Source organism: Echinops telfairi, unplaced genomic scaffold (assembly GCF_000313985.2).
Source record: "Echinops telfairi isolate 266 unplaced genomic scaffold, ASM31398v2 ScPeMD7_7457;HRSCAF=8495, whole genome shotgun sequence".
Taxonomy (NCBI): Eukaryota; Metazoa; Chordata; class Mammalia; order Afrosoricida; family Tenrecidae; genus Echinops; species Echinops telfairi.
In genome coordinates this window covers 28,717,679-28,725,701 of record NW_022111357.1, presented here as the reverse complement: position 1 = coordinate 28,725,701, position 8,023 = coordinate 28,717,679, and the positions used below count along the sequence as shown (strand labels likewise).

The following is an 8,023-nucleotide window of genomic DNA, read 5'->3' as shown; positions in this document are numbered from 1 at the left end:
CAGCACTAATTAGAGATTCTACTCAATCAAAAAATTTGGTTACAATTTTGCAACACAGGCAAGAAAATGTTGAAGTAACTGTAAAGCTACTAGAGCACTGAGATAAGGAACTTGTATTAGGACATGTTCAATATCCAATACGCTGAATAACCTCAATCCACAGAAATAGGTTCTATATAGGAGTTAAGTGTCTATTTCTGGTTTAAGCTGCTCAATTTCACAAAAACGGAACAAGGGCACCAATTTCCCATGAACTGTTTGAAACCTCCCTGTATTTTATTTATTGGGGAAAGGAAATAGTAGAAATAACCACCTGTACTCAACGTTCTAATCAAAGCACTACAAGGAAACTCCACTTACTAACTAAATGAGATCAAATGAAAAAAAAACATGAAGTACCTCTTGTGCCAGTTTACAACAGAGAAAAACAAAAACATCACTCTAAAGTTGTCACCACTAAGTAATCTGAGATATTTTAATTGCAGCTGCAGTATTTGTGTTTTTGCCTGTGTGTATGACTCATTCTTAGAAAGGTTCTCCCAAGCCTCCCTTGGATTTTTTTAAGAATGCAGAAACCATAACTGGGGCATTCTGTGTGGGAAGTGTAATGACAGTGAATGAATAAAAGAGAAACAGAACTTATGACAGAATTTTAAAAGAACACCATCAGTCACTCACAAACATCTTTTCTGCAGAATAATAGGAGGTTGGGGAAAGCCATCGTGCCTCTGAGAAGCTTCCCTGGTTGGCTTCAGTATCATCCCAAAGCATGCAGCTCATGTGCTTCTTACACTATATATACTGTTAGTTAACTGGTTTCCTTGTCTGGCTCACCAATTAGACTTCAAGGCCACCTGGGACCAAAAGCTGTCTTAGAATCCTTACTACTTACTTCTCACAATGCCTGGCACAAGGAAGGCTTTTAATAGGTATTCCATAAAATAGAAACCATCAATCTTACATTTATCTAGTATTTTTACATCTTAAGAAGCACCTTAACAAAAACATCATCTCTTTTGATCCATACAACAATCTTATGAAGTGGGAGTATCATTCTTTAACTTAGTGATTTCTGGTTTTACAGAGTTAATTCACCCAGTAAAACAATCCTGAGATCAGAAACAAAAACACATATTTGGTCATCTTTGAGGAAGCTTCTTTTGACTATCCTAAAACCCAGAGGTTTTACTAGCACTTTTTCTGCTTGCTGTCCCTACCAGTTAAGAAATCATACATGCCCTGGATCCTCCCAAAGACATTAAGAGGCAGCAGAATCTTCGACTATGTTCCTGATCCTGTTGATTTTGCGACTCTGACAAAGGTAAAAACCTCAGTCATCAAGTGGACAAAGCTAAGGAATGGCAGAAGCCAAATGCTGGCGAGTGAATGATGTCACCGATGTCACGAAGTTGCATCAATACGTGAAGATGATTTAGCACAACAACGCAACACACTATGCCTACCAGCACAGTGTAAGACTGCCAGGATGTTTGACTGAATTCACTGCATGATGCCTTACTAACAAACTGACACAGAGTGGGTCTCCAATTTTTTTTATAGCAAGGAAGTTGCTGATTAGGCTTTATATACTTTGCAAAGGTACTAATAAAATCTACAAATCTCGGGGTGGGGGTGGGGGGGGGTGGCGAGTGATTTACAAATAAGAAATGGTCAAGGAATTAGTTGATATGAAATTAAACAAGCACCCTTTATAAGTTGACATTTTAATAGTTAACAGCCTAAAGATGTACACAACACACCCGCAGATCAATGCATTGGGTTTACCAAATATCAAGCAGAGATCTAAAATGACAGTATACAATAAAAGGCACAGAATCAAATGGAACACACCACTACGCTCCAAGTTAGCCATCTGATACAGAGCATCGCTAGTCACTGCAAGGCTAGACTTTTAACTATTCAACTCTAAAGAGCTGCATTTCTTCTTAAATTTTCATTATCCCTTTAAACGTATGATGTCATCATTCTTTAGCATCAGTTACAAAGGACAGTTGATGTGTCCCCGGCAAAATAATAATAAGCAATGCCTCAACGATTCCCCATCGCATGATCTTAAATGAAGTCATCATCCTTCACGGGAGCGACCACCCGCCTTCAAATCTGCTTTCCTCCTGGAGAAAAACGCAATCAAGTCTCCCAATTAGCAGCCGAACAACAACAAAAGTTGTTCTCAAACAAGGAATAACAAGCAAAGCTCGACGAGGCTGAACCTCCATCACACGCCCCCCACAGAAAAGTCCAAAGACTGGCAATTAGGATACGCACCTTTTTACTTTCCTAATAAGTCAGGCGCGCTAAGAGACAAAGCAATTGGGTAGCCCGAATCTTAACAAGCCAAAGGCTGGAAACTAACGCGAACTTCATTAGCGGTCAAGTTACTTGGCGGAGGCCATTAGGATGTTACATTTGTTTTGTTTGCCCCGTGGACAAACTCGTTCCCACCCGCCACCGTTCCCTTTGCGCGAACAATTCTCACCACCAGCCTTCCACAGACACATCGTGGATTGCTCACTTCAACCTAGGAGACCCGCAGCTCGGATTCCTCCGGGGGTTCCCCGGACGAGCTGGAAGCTAGGAACCCGGAAAGGCTGGCTGTTTTGTCTCGCCCCCCCGCCCCCCGCCCCCAACCAATTCCAAAATCTTGCCCTTGCAGCTGCAGCTTCAGAGATGCTTGGCCCTTGGCTGCAGCCTCAATTTTTGGAGGGTACCCGACTCCGGTTCCTCTCACAAGGAGTTAAAGGTTCGGGGGCGGGGTGAGCGAATATCTGACACCCCTCCAGCCTTCCTTACCCTGGTCTCTCCCCGTCTCGCACACACACACACACACACACACACACACACCCAGGGTGGAGCGGGTGAGGGGCGCAAATGCCTCTGCTGGTAGAGGGGCTGGGTCCGCTCCGATCCCCGGGGCTGGTTGGAAAGGGTCTCCTCCTCGCCGGGTGCATGGAGGACGACGACAGCAAGAACCCCAGACCAGTGGGCTCGGGCTCCGACTCCACGGGGCTGCCGGGGCTGCGCCGAACCTGGGGCGCCAGCTGCCCCCTGCCACCCAGGGCAGAAAGGGCAGAAGGCGCCGGCTCCCCGCCGCGGCGCCCAGAGGTGGGGAGGCCTCACCTGGCCCAGCCCGCAGCACGCTCTCGGGTTGGCTTCGCTGGCGAAGGTGGGAGGGGAGCAGAGGGCAGGGCGCGAACAGAGGCGCTCGGCTTCAGGCCGCGCTTGCCGCCCTCAGGGGGGCCCTCACAGCAGACCGGACCCCGAGTCTCCCGGAGCCGCCATCTTCCTCCACTCAAACGCCGCCGCCGCCGCCGCCGCCGCCGCTCTGGCCAGAAGACAGCGGGGAGCGCGCATGCGCCGGAGCTCTGCGCGGAGTACGCGCACGCACGCACGCACGCACGTCAGCGCAGCGGGCCCGCGCGGGGAGACTGGGGCGGGGCCATGCTGGGGAGGGACTAGCGGCGGGAAGGGATCCGGGCGGAGATTCTCCTGAGGTTGGAACGCCGCCTTGGGAGCTAAGTGGACGTAAAGCGAAGTTAGGCTTCCACGCCCCTTTTCTCTGGTTTCCGAGGAGCCGGCCTCAGAGCAGAGCCCATCTCCTGCTGCTCTGACGGGTGTTCCCAATGCTACTGCCGGTTATCCCGTGGCCCCAGGAACAGAGAGGCAGAGTCACCGAGGCGCAAACCACAAAGGAGTGTATTGACTAGCTCTAGGGTCCAAGTCCCAGAGCACCAAGCAGTGGCCTCCTCCGAGACTGGGACCCCGGCCTGGGGCACAAGCCGTTTTTATACTCCTTACAGGTTACGTAAGCTGGGTGAAACTATTTCCCCTCACCCTTGCATAGTTCGATGATTTCATCCGGAGACAATTGGTTGTGCAGGTCTTTTTGATTTCCAATTGTGTTCACTCAGAACTTTCCAGGTGCGGTCAGCGTTATTGTGATCACTCGGACCTTTCCAGGTGTGGTCAGCGTCATTTCGGGGAGAGGGTGACTTTGTTAGAGAAACGAAACTCAGGCCTGCCTTAAGAGGCTTGGCCTGCCATGGAGTCACTGCTGCCTTACATCAAGTGACTCAAAGCTGGGTAAAGTTAGAGAGCCTGGAATTAACTCATTTTACCTTCGGGCCTGAGAAGGACCGAGAAGGGCTGTGGTGGATGGAAATGGCCTTGTCTCAGTGCCTTGGTGGCACAAGCATAGCCTCCCTGACAAGTGGTAGCCCACAAGCAAAGCCTCCCTGACAAGTGGTAGCCACCTTGGGAGTTGTCACTAGTCTAAGGTGACCAGATTTTAACATTGGTAAAGCAGGACAAAAGCGGGACTTCATTGATAAAACTCATATCCTGGCCAAATAGCCACATGGCAGCCGAAAACCGTATACCCTAGCTTGTCCTGCATTCTTTCCAAAAATTGAGACTTCTTTAAAACGCCGCGGGACGCGGGACAAATTGTTAAAAATCGGGACGTCTGGTCACCTTACACTAGTCACATGTTTCAGATGACGAAAACGCGGAGAATCATCGGTCATTTACCCAGAGCCTTGCATCGGGGCGTACTGGTTTACACATTGGGCTGCTAAGCGCAAAGCCAGCAGTTCGAAAACACCAGCTGCTCTTTGGAAGAAAGATGAAGCTTAAGCAGTAGCAGTCTACGTTTACAGTCTCGGAAAACCTCAGGGGCAGTTCTACCCTGTCTTCTAGGGTCGGTATGAATGAGCATCAGTCGCTCTGTCATTAGGGGGAGCGTGGGTTTGAACTCTAGGCTCTCTGCTTTACAAACTTCATTATACTGTGACACAAGTGTGTGGGGCCCAGCAAAACACCTTTCCGAGGGACTAACCATGCCTACCACACGTGGTCTAAGGAGATACCAGAAATAGAGCCCAATAGCTTCTGTCTTAATCCTATGGTCTCCTAAAACTGGAAAAACCCACCTTTCTCATTGAAATCATTTTGTATATTCATTTAAAAGTATATACATATATGTATACTGTAATATATAGATATACTTAATCATTACATAATTAAGTACACAAAATGGTTAATTTTTTTTAACTCACCCTTGAATTATCAGCAGACTCCTTAGGGCAGCGGTTCTCAACCTATGAGTCTCAACCCCTTTGGGGGTCAAACAACCTTCACAAGGGTCACCTAAGACCATCAGAAAACATATTTCCGATGGCCTTAGGAACCAAAACCACTCTTCTATCCATCTCCAAGCAGGTCTTCCCACATACAAGTACACGGCATGAAGACTGTTACCTGCGCTACACCATGCTTCAAGACAAATTTTCATTTATTTGTTATTAGAAATAAATATTTCACAATATATAATGACATACTGTTTTGTGATTAATCACTATGCTTTAATTGTGTTCAATTTGTAGCAATGAAAATACATCCTGCATATCAGATATTTACATGACAATTCATAACAGTAGCAAAATTAGTTATGAAGTAGCAACAAAAATAATCTTTTGGTTGGGGGTCACCACAACATGAGGAACTGTATTAAAGGGTCGCAGCATTAGGAAGGTTGAGAACCACTGCTCTAGATCATTATGAGTCGGCATGGACTCACTGAATTTGTTCATTTGGGGTTTATGTGGAGACAGGTCCAGCTCCTGGCCCATGCATCTGCAGCAAATGGCATCACTGCCATGGAACTCAGGCTGACTCACAGCAATCCCCTGTGGGTTTCCAGGACTCAGACAATCCCATGTAACTGTTTACAGGAGTAGAAAGGCCAGTCTTTCTCCCATAGAGCTGGTATGGGTTTATATATGTGCGTATGGCTGGTGCTGTAGGTTAGACATTGGGCTGTCTTCCAACAGGTCTTTGATCAAACCTACTAGCTGCTCCTTGGGAAAAAGAGGAGCTGTCTGCTCCATAAAGATTTACAGTCTTGGAAACCCTACCTAGGGCAGCTGTGAGTTAGAATCCCCTTGGTGGAGATGGGTTTGATTTTTGTATATGTGCGTGTACACCATACAGGGTCTGAACAGCTGACCTTGCAGCTAGCAGCTCAGCGAGTACCTCACTATGCTACCAGGGCTCCTTCAGTAGTGTTAGGGATGTCTGAGTTTTGTTGTAGGGTCGCTATGAGTCGGAATTGACCTGACAGTAAGAGGTTTGTTGGTGCTGAAATTTTGTAAGAGTCCCTAGGAAAACAGTTAAGTACTGGAGTCCTAACAGTAAGGCTGGCAGGATAAACACACTAAGAAGTGCCTTAGAAGCAAGTCCTGGCAGCCTCCTTTCAAAAGATCATAGCCTTGAAATCCCCGCAGAGTCCCACTATGGACACATTGGGTCTACCTGAGTCGCAGTTTACTTCGGTGGCAACGGTCAAAGTAAAACTTTTGTTAACAGTCACATTCTATTTCCTTGTGTGTGTGCATGTGTGTCCTGTAAAATCAACATGGCAAGAGGTGTCTGACTTTCTCTGACTTTATGAAGGGGAAAGAGAATCTGCATCAAGCTGAAGTTGATGCTTTAAAATGGAGGTCAGACCATTCTATTCTAATGTCTGTCCTTGCCATCTTCCCATGGCACTTTCTACTCCTCTGTTGGGTTTGGTAATTCCTTGCAGTGGCCACACAGAATTCACAGACCATACTGTCAGTTAGGGGGTTTATTGGGTTGCAATTCAGGACCAGGAAAAAACTCCAACTACAGGTTTTCAGTTGGGACAGCCTCTTCTCAGCCATCATGAACCAGCCTCTGCCCTGCTCAGGCAGGTGCTACAAAGCTTACATGTGCCTACGAGGTCTGGATAGAAGGCTGTATTAAATAATTCACTGCACTGCAATTTCTTAACATGATTGTCTAGCTTCAGCATGTACATTAGACGGAATTTTCTATGCTATGTCAAATGAACCTGCAGTTGTTTGTTAACTTTCTTATTGTGGTTTGATGTACAGGGAAAATTGTTTTCCCATTCCATGATTCATCATCTTTTGTTTCATGACGTTGATCGCCGTCCCCACAATGCATGGGCACTCTTCCCACGTCCTCTGTATGTTAACTATGTTCCTTTATCCTTGCACTTTTATTCCAGCCTTCTGAAGTTTGTTGCTGTCTTTGTATGCGTCGAGTCAGTTCCGACTCAGAGTGACCTCCTGCACAACAGAAATATTGCCCGGTCTGGTGCCCTCTGCACAGCTGTTCCTATGATTGAGCCCATTGCTGCAGCTGCTGAGTCAGTCCATCTCCTGGAGGGCCTGCCCTTCCTTCATTGCCCCTCTACTTTTCCAAACATGGTCTCCTTCCCCAGGGACCGGTGTTGCATGAGAACGTGTCCAAAGCGTGCAAGACAAAGTCTTGCCATCTTTGCATCTAAGGAGCACTCTGGCCTTACGTCTTCCAAAACATGTCAGTTTGTCCTTTCAGCAGTCCATGGTACTTTCATTATTCTTCTCCAGCACAACAATTCAAATGTATCGATTCTTCTTGGGTCTTCTTTAGTCGATATCCAATTTTCACATGCAAATGAGGAGTTTGAAAATACCCATGGTTTAGGTCAGGTGCACTAACTCAAAGTAAAATCCTTGCTTTTCAACACTTTAAAGAGGACCCCCAATCCCTCCTCTTCCTATTGCATGCATATCCCTAGGCCACCCCCATCCCATTACTGTATTAGCTATACCACAACCCTTTCCTGTGACATGGGTCTTCACCTGTAATTAGGGGGCTTGTATGTCCCCAGAGAATACGAAAGTCTTGGTTAGCATTAAATATCTCTCTCTCTCTCCATGTGGACCACCAAGTGAGGCTTAGGTGAGCATTGCTACCATGAAATGTGTCTAACTCCATTATTTGAATCTCTCTTTTATCTCTAATACTCTCGATGACTATATTATAATATTTATATATCTCAACCGTACAATTGTACCTATCGAACTTGTGATTAGTGGTGGGGGCTGGTTCCCCTTGCAACCACAAATGGCGCCCAACGTGGGGCCTTATAGGAAAATAACTCTTTTGAGTTATATCCCATGAAACAATTGTA

The 8,023-nt window shown here is 46.5% G+C and overlaps 1 protein-coding gene across 1 annotated transcript in view; it reads right to left on the bottom strand.

Annotated features, from left to right (window-relative positions):
• The window catches only part of FBXO42 (F-box protein 42), a 120,830-nt gene extending 117,564 nt beyond the window's left edge, over positions 1–3,266 (bottom strand). Inside the window, exon 1 of the mRNA XM_004705157.3 lies at positions 3,139–3,266. The gene's annotated coding sequence lies outside the window, so the exon portion shown is untranslated. The remainder of the gene's footprint in view (positions 1–3,138) is intronic.
• Positions 3,267–8,023: the final 4,757 nt, after the last annotated feature.